Here is a 17,563-nt window from a genome sequence, read left to right on the forward strand (position 1 = left end):
TGTACAACAAAGGTTTCTGACCAGACAAGTTGACCAACCCTTAACCCAACACTTAACACAAATGGAGACTTTGACTCGTCTATGAGTTGACCCAATGTTTAGCCACAGTGCACTAACACATCTTGAATGTTGGCCAACAGATAGAATTCCAACGGTTTAAGCTGGCTTATGTAATAACATCACTTCCCTTTAAATAATGCATTGGTCAGTGGAGTGATTCAATCATCTTCAGGGTGAACTTGCTAGTGACAAGGTTTTTGGTCAAAACCACACCCACCAGCTTAGTCTCACACTTTGTCATGCATGGGAGCAACTCAGTCTATTGGAGAGAAGAAGGCTGAATGCTGAGATCTGACTGAGTCATCGCTTTGAGAGCAAAGAGTTCTTGCACTCGTCACTGGTGAGACCCCCCGCCGCCCCCAGTGCTCCATAAGTCTGTTTCTGCAAACGCGATTGAGACACTGTGCTTGACCTGGGGTTCCTTTGAAATTTTCCCTCTTGCCTACTCAGAAAGCTTTTTTTTTTTTTTTTTTTTTCAGAAAGCTTATTTTAACTCTACTATTGGAAAGAGAAAATATTGATTTGAAGAATCAATATTTACATAATAAAAAATGCAAGCATTTTTTCCCCAGTAGGGATGCACCTAACTTTGAGGACACATAGTGCATACTCTTTTTGGCTTACCAGGAATAAGAATAGTCTCAAGAAATTTGCCAACAGGATGTCAATGTACCAAAGTAGATTTTTTTTTTTTTTTTAAATTGGAAACAGAATAAAAGAGGAAAGAAAACTCAAGTTGAGATATTTGTAGAAAAATTTCAGTTAGGTGTCTACAGCAAACACAAATGGGATTATTAGATGGCAAATTAGCCTTTGAGACTGACTACTGACTCAGCTATCATAGTTAAGTTCTATAGAAGCCAGAAAATTAGTTTTCTTACACCAATTAGTTATTATACATCCTCCAGACACATTGACAACCTAGAATAACCTAGAATGATTGGTTTCCTAGGGCAATGTTGTTCTTTGGGCAACATTAAAAATAAGAGGCTAAGTTGGCATAAAAATTGTTTTTTGAGGCAAGCTCCACAGGCTGGTCTTTTTGTATGAGAGAGATAGAGAGAATGAATTGGTGCACCAGGGCCTCCAACCACTGTAATCAAACTCCAGATGTGCATGCCACCTTTTGCCCATGTGCGACCTTGTGCATATGTCACCATCACCTTGTATTGTCTGGCTTGTGTGGCGTCTGGTGAGTGGAACATGGGTCCTTAGGCTTCACAGGCAGTCGCCTTCCCTGCTAAGCCATCTGTCAGCCCCATTGGAATAATTTTGAGTGGGATACTTATAGGTAAGCTCTGAATGTTATTGAAGATGTGATTAATCTTGACGTTGTCTATTAGCATTTCTTTGTTTTTTTGTGGTTCTGAAGACAAAACTCAGGATGCTAGACATGCTAGGCACAGGCTATTCCACTGAATGATAGCATTACTCTTACATTTTATATTTTCATGTTCTTGCTTCCTCCTTCCCTCTCCTCTTTTTTTCTTTCTTTCTTGGAGATAGGGTCTGGTAGCTTCCTGGGTACTAAAGTTGTAGGTGTGTGCTACTACTCCTGGCAACATTTTAATTTTTTTTTTAAATTTATTTGAGAGCGACAGACACAGAGAAAGACAGATAGAGGGAGAGAGAGCGAATGGGCGCGCCAGGGCTTCCAGCCTCTGCAAACGAACTCCAGACGCGTGCGCCCCCTTGTGCATCTGGCTAACGTGGGACCTGGGGAACCGAGCCTCGAACCGGGGTCCTTAGGCTTCACAGGCAAGCGCTTAACCGCTAAGCCATCTCTCCAGCCCAACATTTTAATTTTTATTTGCATAATTTGAAATCACTTTCCAATCATCCCAACTTTTGATGTCTTTATATTGAAAACTCACTTCTTCCATGACTCCCAATATAAGGAAAATCATGATAAAATATTGAATGGTTAATAGTTCTTGAATTAGTAGAATGTGTATTTGAAGTCTTTTGAGAGCCACTATTTTGCCTTTAATTTTTTTGGTAGAAATAATATGTTATTTAGACAAATTATTGACATATACACTGGTTACTTAATAAAAATTCAAAAAGAAATTTTATTGCTGGCTATAACATCATGTGTTTATAACAACATGGACTATATACACATATATACTCAACTGCATTTCATGGAATTAAGTGAATTTGTTAGTGTCTGTGCTTTTGAAATTAGAAGTATCTGCAGAAGGTTTTTCTAAAAACGTATAGCTTAGTTTCTATTTGCCTGTGGACCCTACACGTTTCTGCTTTTCTGTAGAAGAATCTTTCCAAGTCAGGTTGACCTTTGTCATCTGTAAAAGTGAACCCCGAGAAAGTGTTCTGTTTTCTATGAACTGTGTGTCCGAAACTTTTCTTGAAAACCTATCAAATTTGGGCATCGATTTCACTTTGGTCTGTGTTAATTTTTAATTGGCAGTGTTTGCTGGTCCCACTACCTCTTATTTGGACGAGGTCATCTTTTCTAGGAATCATGGTCCTATATGACCTGCCACCACCACCCCACCCCACCACCACTCAGCAGCTCTTTCTCAGCTACTAAATGTCCATAACCGCAAAGGCTGAAGTCTGCTTGTTCACCAATCAAATCAACTGCATATATCTGTGAGTGTGCACAGAATAACACAACGCACTATAGGGCTGCTCCTTTCTAGAGATCCTCCCTTCTTTTGGAAGCCAAACCAAGGGCAGGTGTGAAAAGGATGCTTGTTCAGCTCCTCTTGGCTTCCAAAGACGGGTCTATGTGTGTGTGTCGGGTGGGGGGGGGGGAGGGTAAAGTACAAGGCTTAGGGGACAAGAGAGACTAGAGATTCAAATCAGAAACATTACTGTTTTAAGACTCTTTGGAGAAATGGGCCGACAGAGTGGGAAGCAACGTGATGTATTACTTGAGCTGAGACAATACCCTAGAGGATGAGCATCTTGCCAGAACAGCACAATTTACTAGCCTGGGTCTTATTCCAGGGCTTGGAGGAGGTGGATGTAGCCAACAAAATTATACTTTGGCAAGAGAATTGCTTTGCTGTGCAGAAATGTTGTCCTGAGGGAATGGTTCAGTTTATCAACGTCTAAGGTAAAAGATAATCAAATGCCAAGAGGTCATTTTCATGTTTGAATTATTTCGGTGGGGCTTTCTATGTAAGTTAGCTACTATTTTCTAGTAGTTTCTTCCATTTACAACAGATTCCAGAATATGAGTCAGATCAGCCAGTGATGTCTGTTATAGCAACGATGGAGATAATGAACAGGGAGTTAAAAGTGGTTTTTGGAGTTAGATAGGGTTAGACTCCACCACTTACTTAACTGCTTACTCCCCTGGATTTGGTATAGCACCAGCTCTTTCAAAACTCAGGTCCTCACAGGTAGAGCGGAAAAACAAGAATACCTCTTGTGAGGGTTAGGCCAAAATGTATGCAAACGCGCTATGCTTTGCACAATATCTGGCATGCAGTCAACTGTATGGATGTAAGCCACTTGTGTTATTGAGCACCGTTGTTTAGCAGAGTGAGCCAGGCAGGTATTGTTTCAACGGCACTTCTTCTGCCCCTACAAAGTTTGGTTGAAACAAATGGATTTTTGACATAGAGGACTAACTGCATTGAAATAAATGAATAACTGTTAACATTGAAAGGATATCCCAACGTGACTCATTTATTGTCTACATCGTGAGACTAGAACTTCAGGTGTAATCATGCAACATCATATGGGCTTGTATTGGCCTCTTATTACCTTTGATTTATCCTGCTGGTGGTTCAAGTTGTTGCTTTCCAGTGTTAGTATTCATCTATCCTATTACAAAATTATCTGCAAGGAGTGAGATGAGTGTGGGTGAAATGCTTTGTTAGAAAGGTTCCTCCTAATATAAAAATATTTTATATTTTGTTTATTTGAGAAACGAAGAGGATATATATATATATATATATATATATATATATATATATATATATATATGGTGGTTGGTGCACACCTTTAATCCCAGCTCTTGGGAGGCAGAGGTAAGAGGATCACCATGAGGTTGAGGCCACCTGAGGCTACATAGTGAATTCCAGATCAGCTTGAGCTAGAGTGAGACCCTACCTCGAAAATCAAAATAAATAAATAAATATAAAAAAGGAAGGGTGCACCAGGGCCTCTAGCCACTGCAAATCAACTCCACATGCATGAGTTACCATGTGTATTTGGCTTAAGTGGCTACTGGGGAATCAAACCTGGGTCCTTAGGTTTTGTAGGTAAGTGCTTTAACCATTAAGCCATCTCTCCATCCCAATTCCTCCTCACTTTTGACCATGAGTATATTTCTCTTCCTTTGTTCACCTTTCCTATCCTTCTTTTGCTTCTCTTTCCTTTCATTTCCTGCTATCATCAACCCGTGGCATTATTTTCTCCTCACCGATGAATATTAGGGCAAACGCTCATGTCAAGCACAGTTCATGGTAAAGTAAGAACTAGATACTAGTCCCCTCCCTTGAAAAGCTCACATATTGGTTTGCTTTCCTGCTAGGTCTGCCTTGGGAGTAAGCAGTGACCAAGTAGGCAGTACTACCGGACCCACTTGATCATTACTCCACCGTGGACTCGTGTCTGGGTGAGATGGAAAGAGAAAAAGAGTTAGAGGGAATATTGAGGGATAGCACACAAGTCTGGGTTATTTCCTATGCTTCGTTCCCTTCCTTCTTTTTTCTTTCTCTCCCTCCTTTCCTCTTTTCTTCCTCTCTTCAAGAAAGACTGCGATGAAAATTGTAAGCAGAGGCTTTCTCCCAGCTTGAGACTGTAACTCTGCCATCAGAGTCATCTTCTGTGCTTACACTGTTACTGTAAGTTTGCTCTCTGGGGTGAGAGGAGACTTGTAGGCAAAACACAAGGCATTCATGACTGCAGGGCAACACCCCTCTTTCTGGTGCCAAAGAGGTATTAAAAAGCATTTCCTTTATTTTTAGTTTCACTCCAGAGTCTATCATTCCTCCTTTCTTTTCAATTTGGCACCTACCCTATGTTCTCAGGGGCCCGGCTCCCTGTTCCCTGTCAGTCTCCCCAGTCAGGCCTCTTTTTTTCTTTTTTTTTGCTCAGGGCACATCTGGACATTTTCCCATGGGTGGGTGTGACAGGGTCAGGATGGCAGGTGAAGGAGTGATAGCTGCCAAGGAAATCTGGCTTGTCTGAGGGGAGAGCATTGGGAGGTGGAGGCCCCATAAAGGAGGCATCTGGGCCTGTACCAGGGAGTGAACTGTTGGAAGACAGCCCCCACAGCGGCAAACAGTCCTTGGCACTGTGGCAGAGGAAGAAACAGCCAGAGAGTCAGCGATAGGCTGAACACACCAAGAGAGGGAAGGTGGAGGGAGGGTGGGAGGGGACCACTAGAGTGCTCTATGGCATAAATGCCTGCTGTACACTTGGTGCCATGCGTGATGTCTCCTTAATGCTGTCGGGTCAGCAGTATTCTTTTTAGATCGGAAGATCCTGGGTAGTGTTTCTATAGCACCGAGGACCATGACAGATGCAGAGAGGACAAAGAGAGAAGGAAAAATGGTAAATTGAGAAAAACACTGACTTGCAGTTGGCGATCCTTCGTATGGACTCACAAGTCACCCAGATTCCCCGAAAATCAGTATTCTTACGTGAACAACCAAAGTCCTGGGTAATATGGAGAACCCTCCTGGCAGCTGTCCACATCATTGTGATGGCTGTCCTAGCCACTCTTTGAATAAATAGCACACACATAGCCTATCAGTGCTTCTCTGCAGTAACAGAGCAGCGTAGCAATGAATACACGTTCGATAAGAAAACTGGAAGATTCCCCTCAGTATGGTTTAATTTCATGTAAAAGCAGAGAGAGTAAGGGTCAATGTTGGATTTGATGAGAAGAATGGAAGCATCAAACGTTGAAACTTGAATGAGGGGAAGAGACAGGACAGTCTATGGTGATTTAGAGACCAGTTCAAGGTAGGGTACACATGTGAATTCCATGGAGGATAAGAAAGAGCCTTTCAGCAAGCCATGTGTTGGAGGTGTTGAAACAGAAATTAACTATAGGTTGATAACCAGGGTGCCAACGGAAGAGGAATAGCTCTCGTTGGTGGGATTTGTAAAGGAGATTGGGTAAGAGAAAGGTCCTTTTAGAAATCTCTTTTTCTAATTTTTTTTTTTTAAAGGAAGCCCAACAAATTGACTTTTTCTTTTATGTGAAAAAGCAAGAGCAAGAGCAAAAGTGAGGGAAAGAGAAAATTGGTGCTCTAAGGCCTCCGATCACTGCAATCAAACTCTAGATGCATGTGCCACCTTGTGTGTATGTGTGATCTTGTGCACTTGTGACTCCTTGTGCGTCTGGCTTATGTGAGACCTGGAGAGTTGAACATGGATCCTTGGGCTTCATAGGCAAGCATCTTAAGCACTAAGCCAGCTCTCCAGCCCTGGAAATCTCTTTTGACAGTTTTTTTTTTTTTTTTACTATTACTTTTTATAATGTTTCATCTTTAAAGGGCGAATAAGTGCTATCTGATGTGGATAGGAGGGTTAATTAATACTGTTGATCCAGTATGCTTAACCTCTAGTGCTCAATGTAGACCCATTGCTTTATGTCAATCATTTCCATGATGTCTGTCCAGGGCATAGGAAACCTTTTAATAGCAACTACTTCCTTTGAGGTAAACATGCGCACAAGTGCACACACACACACACACACACACACACACACACACACACACACACACTTTCTCTGGAAATTACTACCTAAAGCTCATGTCACCTCAGATAATATGGATGGGATTCTAAACAGGCCATAACCTATGCCATTGGTCCTTAACATGTGCCCAGGGGACAAAATCAGATCATAGATTGTAAACATGGGTTTTTAAATGTTCTTTCTGTAAAATAAATTCATACTAAGGTTATCAAATGTCTTAATTTTGAACAATAAATTTTCAAGCAAGTTGGAGTACATTATTGATCAAAATATTAAGACTGAGGTTGAGTGGTTCATTTTAAGTATAATTACGTTATTTCAGAACTAGTTCAGATAAGTATCTGAAGACCATTTCTTTTCCTTTTGTGAAATTTTACTTCTATGATTTTTTTCTTGCATTTTAGCATTTTCTACATCTTTGGATGTTCTAGAAAACTCAAAATAAGCTAAAGAAGTCTCTCAGGAATCTTCTGGAAACCATTGAGGCTATTTGTTTTGAACCATCATATTCCTCTCCCCCTTGCTCCCAATATTATTTTCTCTGAATAAGAACTCTGAGTATCAACTCTGAGTAAGAGCTGAGAGAAAAGTGGAGAGAGAGAGTGAGAGACAGAGAGACGGAGTTACAGCTTGACTCCAAAATAAAGGATGTTCTCATCTTTTTTTTTTTTTTTCATCTGGGACCAATATCATGCCTACATCTCCAAAGCTCATTAAATGCTTTTTAGCAAACATAATTATCCACCAAGAAAAATCTCTGGTTCCCTTAATTATTTTATGAAAGTCAGCATAGAAAAATCTTGTTGGGTTGTGATATTGGCTAGAGAAATCACACTTTTTATTTGTATTTTTTATTACACACTCAAATGCACTGTGGATGGCCAACAGCACTCTGCCCTGGGACCTGCTCTGAGGCAATGACCTTTTGGCCTTCTGGCCAATCACTCACTTCTGTGAATTTCCTTTCTGAGAACTGGAGACTGTTGCCTCAGAAGTCATTTTCCAATTCATCACAAGCCCCATCCACAGTTGCAGAATGAGTCGGCCTCATTGGGAACAAGTGATGTGAGGTCCAATAGGACACACAGCTGGGGAGGACCCTTGGTGCAGGGACAATGGGCCAGCAAAACTGCCTGTGGGCCATTTTATCTCCCCTGACCACCTCTGTCTTTTCTATTTGGCTCAGATCTAGGCTTGGAAAAGCAGCCACTATGAACACCACTTATGTGAGTACTTAGATGTTATGACTGCTCTGACATTTGCAGGAAGTGAGAGCCCAAGTTCAGGAGTCAAATGGTCTCTTCTGATATAGTCTTGCATCAGGGAAGCTTCTGCTTCCTTTCCAAGCCTTACCTCCAGGACCTTATTCCGCATAATCCCATGAAAAGCTTCTCATCCTTAGAAGAAAGGAGGTTATAAGGCCCATTGACCTCTTGATGGGTATGTTCTACATGATTGCCACCATGTCAAACACATATACATTTGTATGAGAACTGCATCTATAAACCTTTCGGCTGATGAGAGATGACTCTCAAAGTTTCTATATAATAAAGTTAGGAGGAAAGAAGGGAAGCTTTTGGCTTTTAGCAGAAGGAGCTCTCATGAGAACATGTGCAGAGCACCTCTTACTCTTCTCACTGTGTCAGAAGCTTGCTATTGTGACAAAATACCTGAGACAACACAAGGGAATAGGGTTTATTTTGGCTCATGGTTTTAGCTGATGATCAGCTAGGTCCGTTGTTTTTAGGCCTGTGGCAAGGCAGAATCATACAGTAGACAGCCATGATGGAGAAGTGTGGCTCTCATGATGACAGAAGCAGGAAAAGAAGAGGGAGGCAGAGAGAAAGGTACTTCAGGGACAAGATATAGCCTTCAAAAGAATGTCTCAGGGACCTCCTTCCTCTAACCACTGAGCTATGAGTTAACCTCATCCGCTGATGAAGGTAATGTCCTCATGCTGCAATCACTTCTCAGGATCATTGCCAGCTCAGGACTTCGTCCTGAAACACAGAAGTCTCAGGGGATCACTTCATATTCAAACGATAGTACTTCCTCCTGAACTATAAAATCTCAAGTCACCTACAATGACTTCTAAAGAGAAGAATTTCAGGGAAAGCAAGGTGTTGCCTCATGTATGTTTTAATCTGCTCTTAAAGACTTGCCCATTAATTTTGCTCCTCATACAATGTCTGCTTGTCATCGTTTTGCTTCTGGTTTAAGAGGATACCATGGAAAAAAGGTCACTTGTGAGGTCCTAGATTTTTCATATCTTCTCCCTGAGCCAGAACTCCCATGGTCTACTGAGATTTGCTCTTGGCCGACATTTGCTGCAATGGGACTATGAACTATCATAAATTCCTCACATTCTTCAGAACATCTGTGCCTTCTTTTGCCACATCTTTTTCCTGGTACTCAACAAGCCACAAATCATCCTTTCCTTCTCTTTCCAGACTGCTGATGTCTTAACACTCTTCTTTTGAACCAAATTCTTCCCCAGTCCTTGGCGGTGGCTCTTGGCGTCTTAGCATTCTCGTATCCCTCATCTGGGTTAGTCATCTGTGGCATCTCCCGTGTCATCTCTCCCAGCTTCCTACCTGGACTGAAATGTTGCACTTCTCCAAATGTCAGAGTTATGATGCAGGTTATGACTCCTGGTTTGAAACTTAGCCAAGATCTCCAAAATGACTTATACGGACAATGCCGTTATGCAAGGGAGACCTCTTATGGAGACAGGGCAAAAGAAAACTGATTAGCTAGCCAGAAAGAAGTCATTATAATAGCCAAAGATATGACCAGAATGAATAAGAATCTTTTTCATTAAACAAACTTTCCTCATTACATTAAAAAAAATCAGAGTCTTTTCAAATAACACTACCAACAGTGCTTTCTACTAAGCAATTGCTTTTCATGTCTTATTTCATTTACATCAATAGAGGAAGTACATAGTCTAGACATTATGATTCTATTCCATTTAACATAATAGGAAGCTGGCTCAAAGGTTAAGTAGTAACTTAATCAAAATCATGAAAAATATTGGTGTGTTCTTCTGAGATGGCCCACCGGCCAAAGAATTTATCTCTGCAGGAGAGAATTAGACTCTGGCCATTTTGCAGAATGCCTTCTTCATGGAGTGTCCCCTGGGCTTTTGCTCTTGTGACAGAAGTCTATGTACTTCTGCAGTTGACTACATGGCTAAATGGATATTGTATGCTCATATCCCGTTCAGTACTCCAGGACCCTTTCCATGTCAGATGGGGGCAGACAGTTCTGTCATGTCACCAGACAATTCCATTCCCAATCACAAAGTTGTAACAACTTCAACAGACAGAGTAATAGAGAAATTTTACCCATAACTTGAACATCTCACCCTCAAAAAAAATCACATTATACTCATTTTTATATTTTTTTCTCATTTTCACCCAGCTATACATTATTTTGACATAGCTACAGTCACAGCCTATGTTTAATGTAGTATTGTATTTCTTCCTCATAATGTTATGTTGTAAGCATTTCCCATGTGGCTACATGATCTTCACCATTATAATTTTTAGGCTGCAGAATATTTTGTTGGGTAGGTTTGCCAACATTTGTTTCTTTAACTATTTTCTATTACTAGATATTTGGGGCTAGTTCCAGTTGTATCAATGTTTGAATTAATGCAGAACTAAGTGTGTTTGTGAAGATAAGTACTTATAGATCATTTATAAGAATAAATCCTCAGGAATTCTGAGTCAAAGAATACTGAAATCCTACAGTTTTGTATAAGGACCAGAAATAATTTAATCAACAAAACAGAGAATTATATCCAGATTTCCTCCCAACATTGGGAAGGAGGAAGCCATGATGGAGCCCAAACAGAAATCTTACCTGTGTCCCATGAGCTAGGGTGAATGAAACATTTTTCTGTTTTCAATTACTAGTGCTGTTTCCTCTGGAGGAAACATGGGGTGTAACCAATGCCATGGGCTTGGCATTCAAAGGTTTGCTAAGTAGAAGAAAGACTAAGGGAAATGAAATTGATGACAAGAGATCCTGTTTTTCAACTTTCAAAATCACTAAGTACCTATGAGGTTTCTTCACACAGACGACTCAAGGATTGCAGCTGTCAAGACAATACTACACCCCGGTGGATGGAGTGGTGTTTTGCTTCCGAACTAACAAGTGCTCTGCTCTCATTCTCCTTTTGAGCCAAGGTCCTGTGTGAAGAACCTGGCTCCTGTTCAATTTTCTTTTGAGGTATAAGATGCTTGACAAGCTGTCTTCTCAGCCAACCCAAACTTGGCCAAGTGGAATTGCCATCCTATCTCCTGACCTGCTCATGATGGTTCAATTGAAAGTGTTTAGTGGGCTGGAGGGATGGCTCAGGATTAAGGTGTTTGTCTGAAAAGCCCAAGGACCCAATTCCCTAGAACCCACATAAGCCAGATGCACAAAAGGGCACATGTTCGTTTGCAGGGCTCTCTCTCTCATCTCTCTCTCTTTATCTCAAATAAATAAATAAATAAATAAATAAATAATAAAAGTTGAAAAAGTTTTTACTGAGCACCTCTCCTCTAGACACTATTCTAGGTCAAATCCAATGACAGGTCAGTCTCCCTTTATAGCCCTGGTTACTGTGGCACCTTGAGTAGAAACTGGAGTGTGGTGATGCTGACCTCAACAATTCCATGACCATTGCTCAAAGAAAGTGCTTACATCTGAATCTACTGCAACAACATAAGTTCCTTCGGGTCCCAGGGAGCATCCTGTTCTAACCATTTTGTTTCCACTAACTTTTTTGAATATGTGAAATAAGGCACAACTATCTCTTAACTTTCTATGTGTTACTTATCTATGATTTAATGAAGACCCACCACATATTTCCCATCTTGGTTTTAAGTGTCTTAAGGACAGAAATGGCATCTTCATGCATCTGTATCAAAAAGCACAACTCCAGGCCCACAGACTCCTCCTGAATGCTGATTGATAGGTGCATTGCACAGAGAAGCAAGATGGAAAACATGGGTGCCGTGAAGAGACCTAATATCAAAGCTGGTGTGTAGCATAGTGATAAAGTGCTTGTCTAACATGTGTGGGGCCCTAGCTTGAGCTCAAGTAACACACACACACACACACACACACACACACAAACACCCAACAGGAAAAGTTAAACCAAACCAATAATATCAGGACCAGTATCTATTCCTGTACCTCTTCACTTGTTAAAGGGCATGGTTACAGTATTTATCTCTGTTGTGAATTAAGTCAGAGAACTCAGACAATCATGTGACACAGCACTCACAGGATACCATCTCGCATCACCCTCCTCAGCATCCCCATTATAACTTTCATGTAAGGTTCGGTAGGAGAGGTGGTTGGAATACAGGTTCTATAGCCAGTTCTTCTAGAGATGAGACATTGGTTCTACCATTTCTAGCTACATGACGCTGTTCTCACCCCAAAATAGACAGATGCTCCACAAGTTGCTCGTGATGAATGCAAGAGTAAATACTTAACAAGATTAGTTAATGTCATGCAGCCAAGAGCCAGTGATCAGCCATGGATGTGCTTGGACTTGGTGCTCTGAATACAGAAGAGGACAAATGAGACACACAGTCCCTGCCTCCTTCCCTCACTCTGGCACCTGCACTTCCTAATGTACGTCAGCATTATCGATCCATACAGCCAACTCCACAGTTATGTCCAGAGAGGGCCTGGCCGTGCAAATTATGGTCACACACCTTCTGTCCTCCCGCCCTTTCAGTAACCCTGCAGAGGGCATGGAATTGCTCCCAATATATAGATGAACAAATGGAGAGTCCAATTGATGATTCATGAATCTGGAAGCGCCTTTCCTTTCAAATGATGACTTCTCTACTCACGTTCTTATTCCCTCAACCCCACAGCAGGATGAATGTCAAGCTTGTAAATCCATGGAGGTTCCTAAAGCAGCTAGTGCCCCGATGGGACTAATAACCCCTGGGATGGATGAATTCCTAGTGATGCACATATATCAGTGATTCCAACCTCAAGCCTCACTAGTATCACCCATAGGGGCTGTTAAAACATGGACCAATGGGCCTTACCCTCGCAGCTCTGTTCCTATTATGGGTCTGGGTTGGTGGAAGCTCTCAGGTACTGCTTATGTGCGAGATTGCATTCTCAGAAGTAGATGTGATGCCAAAGCAAGTATTGAGCACTGGGGGTGGGGGGGGGAGTGGAGGGGAAGAGCCTCTGAGAATTGGGAAAGACCTCCTTCAGACCTTTAAAAAATGTCAGAAAGCTTTCACATCTCTCTTTTAAAATTTTTGTTTATTTTTATTTATTTACCTTTTATTTATTTACTATTTATTTATTTATTTACAAGGTGGTGCATGCATCTGGCTTACGTGGGTCCTGGGAAATCAAGCCTCGAAATGGGGTCCTTAGGCTTCTCAGGCAAGTGCTTAACCACTAAGCCATCTTTCCAGCCCTCATATCTCTTTTGATAAGTGCCTAATATAGGTATCTGTATGTTAGTCGGATAGCAGGACCAATTTTATTATAAAACACAGATGAAAAATTATCATAATTTTTGAAACTAAGAAACTGGAATAAAACAAAAACACACATTGACCTTTTCCCCTTTTTCTGTTATTTTTAAAATTTTCAGTCTGTACTATTCTGAATATCATCTAGCACCTGAAAACAGCAAGCCAGGTATCAGGGAAGAAATTATAGTTTCAACAAGTTCCTCAGGCAAATGGAAAGCCAGAAGCACAAGTATGTCTGTCCTGTAACTTTGAAAACTGCCTTTTCTAAGTATCAAGTTCAATTTATTTTTAAGCTTTTATTTTATTTTTTTTGAGTGGCTATTCAAGCCTATTTGCTCAGCTGTAAAACTCAGCTCAAAAAAAATAGGCTTCATGAGAACCCACATGTGCCTTTTCTATGTCTTGACATTTTATTACTTCCTAGGGTGACACAGAGAAGATACAAAGGTGGGGTGAACTTGGGGCACATATCCAGGACAGCACCATCAAAATATCCTTTCAGGAACCATTCAAACTTCTGGCAATAAAAGAACAGAAGTGAGGCATACTACTGATTATTGCCTGTAGAACCAATGTTTTAAGACAAACCACATGAAATTTGATTTTGCAGAAAGAAAAATTATAATTTGTCATATGTCAATCAGAGTATACATCATGATCCCCACTTCCTGAGGGAATGTTAGGCTCAATCTCACTGTAGAAACTAGATTAGTTAATCCAACTGATCCCATGCAGAAGTGACAGGGAGGAAAATGATGCTCTATTTCTGAGCCCTTCTCATAAGGTTTGTACGAGGTTCTCACACAGTTCCTCGCAGGCTGGAACTCCACAGTGAGTGCATGAGGAGGTTGAGGCAGAGTCTGTGGCTGGCTTGGTAACAGCAAAGCTCCTTTAAGTCTCAACTTCCATTCCCCCTTTAAGAAAAACTGAAATTCTTAAAAAGGGATTTTCTAGGGCTGGAGAGATGGCTTAGCGGTTAAGCGCTTGCCTGTGAAGCCTAAGGACCCCAGTTCGAGGCTCGGTTCCCCAGGACCCACGTTAGCCAGATGCACAAGGGGGCGCACCCATCTGGAGTTCGTTTGCAGTGGCTGGAGACCCTGGTGCGCCCATTCTCTCTCTCTTCCTCTATGTGTCTTTCTCTCTGTGTCTGTAGCTCTCAAATAAATAAATAAAAAATGAACAAAAAATATTTTTTTTTTAAAAAAAGGGGTTTTCTAGGCTGGGTGTGGTGGTGCCTGCCTTTAGTCCTAAAACCCAGGAAGCAGAGGCAGAGTAGGAAGATGGCTGTGAGTTCGAGGCTGCCCTGAGATTACAGAGTAAATTCCAGGTCAGCCCGACCTAGAGTGAGACCTTAAAATAAAAAAGCAAAAAAAAAAAAAAAAAAAAAAAAGATTCTCTGTCTAGTCACTTTCTTTTCATTGCCTCCTTGGGACATTTCAACACATGAATTGTTCAAGGATGTATATGTGGGAAAAAAATAAGATGGAAAGTGGTCTCATTTGTTCACTGAGAAATCAACTGAGCACTGTCAGAGTTGGCTGGTGCCTCTGTGCTGAGATGTTTCCCTTTTTGCCCGAGATGTTTCTCAAGCAGCAGTCCTCTCAGGACCCTCTGGAGAGGGCCAGATGCAGGGGCAGACATACGTATGAACATCTTTTGCATGTGGAGTGCTCCACCAAAGCTAACAGGAACTTGAGAGGCAGTAAGACACTGAATCTGGTTTCAGAGCACTCACAGACTAATGGAAAACATGACCGAGTGGTCACCATGACCCAAGAGCCAAGATTTATTCAAACTGAGCACTGAATGGGTCCTTAGAAATCTAGCCCATGTGACATGTGCTGGCAGGAAGCATGTGAACCCTTCAGGTGACGTCTAATTGTGTCTGTCAGTGGATTTTCCTAGAAAGAGGAAATTCAAAAACTTAGGAGCTCGTCAGAAAGCTCTGTGGTCTGAGAAACCTGGAGAGGTTCTGGCCCAGCTTCACGTAGAAACTGAGGCCGAGTCAGTGTGCCCTGGCACCTCCCACCGCGTTCTTTCTGTAACTCTTTTTCAAAGACTGCTTGTATGTTGGCTGCTTGTCATGTGGCGTCACATGCCCAATGCTAACTTTACTGTCAAAAGACACCAAGTCGTTACGATAGTTTCTAAGTTTAGCATTTACTGGAGTATCCTTCAGGAGATTCCATGCAGAAAGCTTAGGAGGAACCCACAGATGTATACGCTTGTGTGACGTTCTGTAGGGGAAAAAAATTCTGTCTGCTTGTCATTCTCCCCGTACTGAAAGGGCCACCATACTTCCATTTTCGTGTCTATTAACTTACTGAGGGGCTAATGACCTGCATCCTGAAATTCTTTCTGTTTATCACTTCTTTTGATGAAGATTCTGAAAGAATCCATTGGGAAGGTCAATAATGTACTGATGAACAATGTGTTAGCCACCATTAACATCCCACTAAAAGTGACTTTCTGCATTGGAGAGGACAGGAGGAGGGTTCGTTTGCTAAAAGGGATTGGTTCAGAATACTAGACTCTGTTAAGGTGTAAGGCCTTCAGGATTTTTTTCTCCTCAGGGAGGTCTCTAGTGCCCCCCCCATCTAAAGTAGTCACCACCCTCAAATCCATTATCCTATTGTTTCTTTAAAGACACTTATCAAAATTGGACAAGGTCATGTTTCTTTACTGGATGGCTTGTACTTTGTCCCCCTCCACCTCCAAGATACATTGGAATGTGAAGTCTGTGGGGTTAAGAACATTTTATTCGCAATCCCTGCTATAGCCATGGCACTCAAAATAAGCTCTTTGTGGAGTGAGTACTTCATGAATACATTTTTACATTTTGAAATTGAACGAACAAGTTAATGAATGGATAAAGAAATGGATTTGTTCCTTCTTGTATCCCCAGTGCCTCTCATTGGTACTCAAAAGATGGTAGATAAGTGAACAGAGATGAGTGATCTGCATTCATTGTTATTCACCCTCATGTGGCATTTGGATGAAGGTGTGATATTCAGACCCTTATTAAGATGGTTGACAAATAATAGGAAATAACATCTTTTCAGAATGCCCTAAATCAGAAAAAGATTGTCAAAATGTTTAAAGGTAAAATTAGAACTGAACAATTTAGAAAGGAGCACTATTAAAAACAAACCGTGCTTAAAATGGACAGAAATAGACTCCATCTGACAACCACTGTAACAAAATGTCTGTGGGCCCTGAGTGAACGAGAACGTACTGCAACACGTGGTAATGTGAGGCAGGCGTATGCAGAAGATCGTGGAAAGAAACCCAGAGAGTCATCTTTCCACAAAACTTGGCGTGGCTGAGGTTTTAATTAGAGCAGGAACTCAGGTTTCAGCCTATTTTAACGTTCATTTGGAGAAGCTGGAAAGAGTCCAGTAAGGAGTAATAAGAAAGAAAGATTAACTGAGTAGAAAATAAAGTTAAGATGTACCCTTCCACCCCTGGCGCCTGCCTCTAAAAAGACAAGGCTAAGAGAGTGGTTAATCACCGTGACCAGCCCTAAGTGGGGCTCCGATCACATAAAGTGCACACTCCCTTATCTCCACTGAGGACTACTCAAACGACATTCAGAGCGCTTCCACTAAACTTCAGGAAGTTCTTGATTATGAGGGGGAAGCACATTGAACCAGCATGCTGTGGGAAGCTGAGCAGTTGCTACCCTGGAGATCTTTAAACGTGGGATGACAACCATCTGCCTTGGAAGGCTTCGACAGGAGGCAGGGGACTGGACCTAAGGACCTCTTGGCTCTCCTTCCACCTCCAAGTCTGTGTTTAGAGAATCATGGCCACGAAGTGCCCCCGTTCCTCAGTAATCCTCTGTTCCTGTCACAGGACAGACCCCACACTGTCCAGATCCGAATGGCTTCCCTCGGGAGGAGCGCGATTGTTCTCTCTGCGCGGGAAGGAAACTTCTGGTGTTGCTTCAGCTGCTTGTCTTCGGCAGCCCCCACAGAGAGAGGCCAGCCTTTGTCCCTGGGGCCTTCCAAACTGCCGGCACGGGCCTGCTTCTCCATCATGGGTGGGATAGGAAGACGGATCCAGTTGGCGATAGTCTTGGGATGTCAGAGATGCACAACATGTTGGCGTGCCTCTACACCCACTCCCTTGCCACTCAGAGGAGGAAACTGAGAACTTCCAGGATAAGTTACTCTCTCCAGGTGATACAGCTGGAGGGAAGTCACAAGCCACCATAAGTAGCTATTGGAGAGAACTGTGACCCAAGGAGACTAGAAAACTTGAGGGCATGGTGGCTATACATACACTATGTCATTTAGCT

At 41.9% G+C, this 17,563-nt stretch overlaps 1 protein-coding gene across 2 annotated transcripts in view; it reads right to left on the reverse strand.

Moving 5' to 3' along the window:
• Window positions 1-17,563, reverse strand: part of Igf1 (insulin like growth factor 1) — an 83,510-nt gene that overhangs the window by 26,209 nt on the left and 39,738 nt on the right. The window lies entirely within an intron of this gene.

This window comes from Jaculus jaculus, chromosome 6 (assembly GCF_020740685.1).
Source record: "Jaculus jaculus isolate mJacJac1 chromosome 6, mJacJac1.mat.Y.cur, whole genome shotgun sequence".
Classification (NCBI taxonomy): domain Eukaryota; kingdom Metazoa; phylum Chordata; class Mammalia; order Rodentia; family Dipodidae; genus Jaculus; species Jaculus jaculus.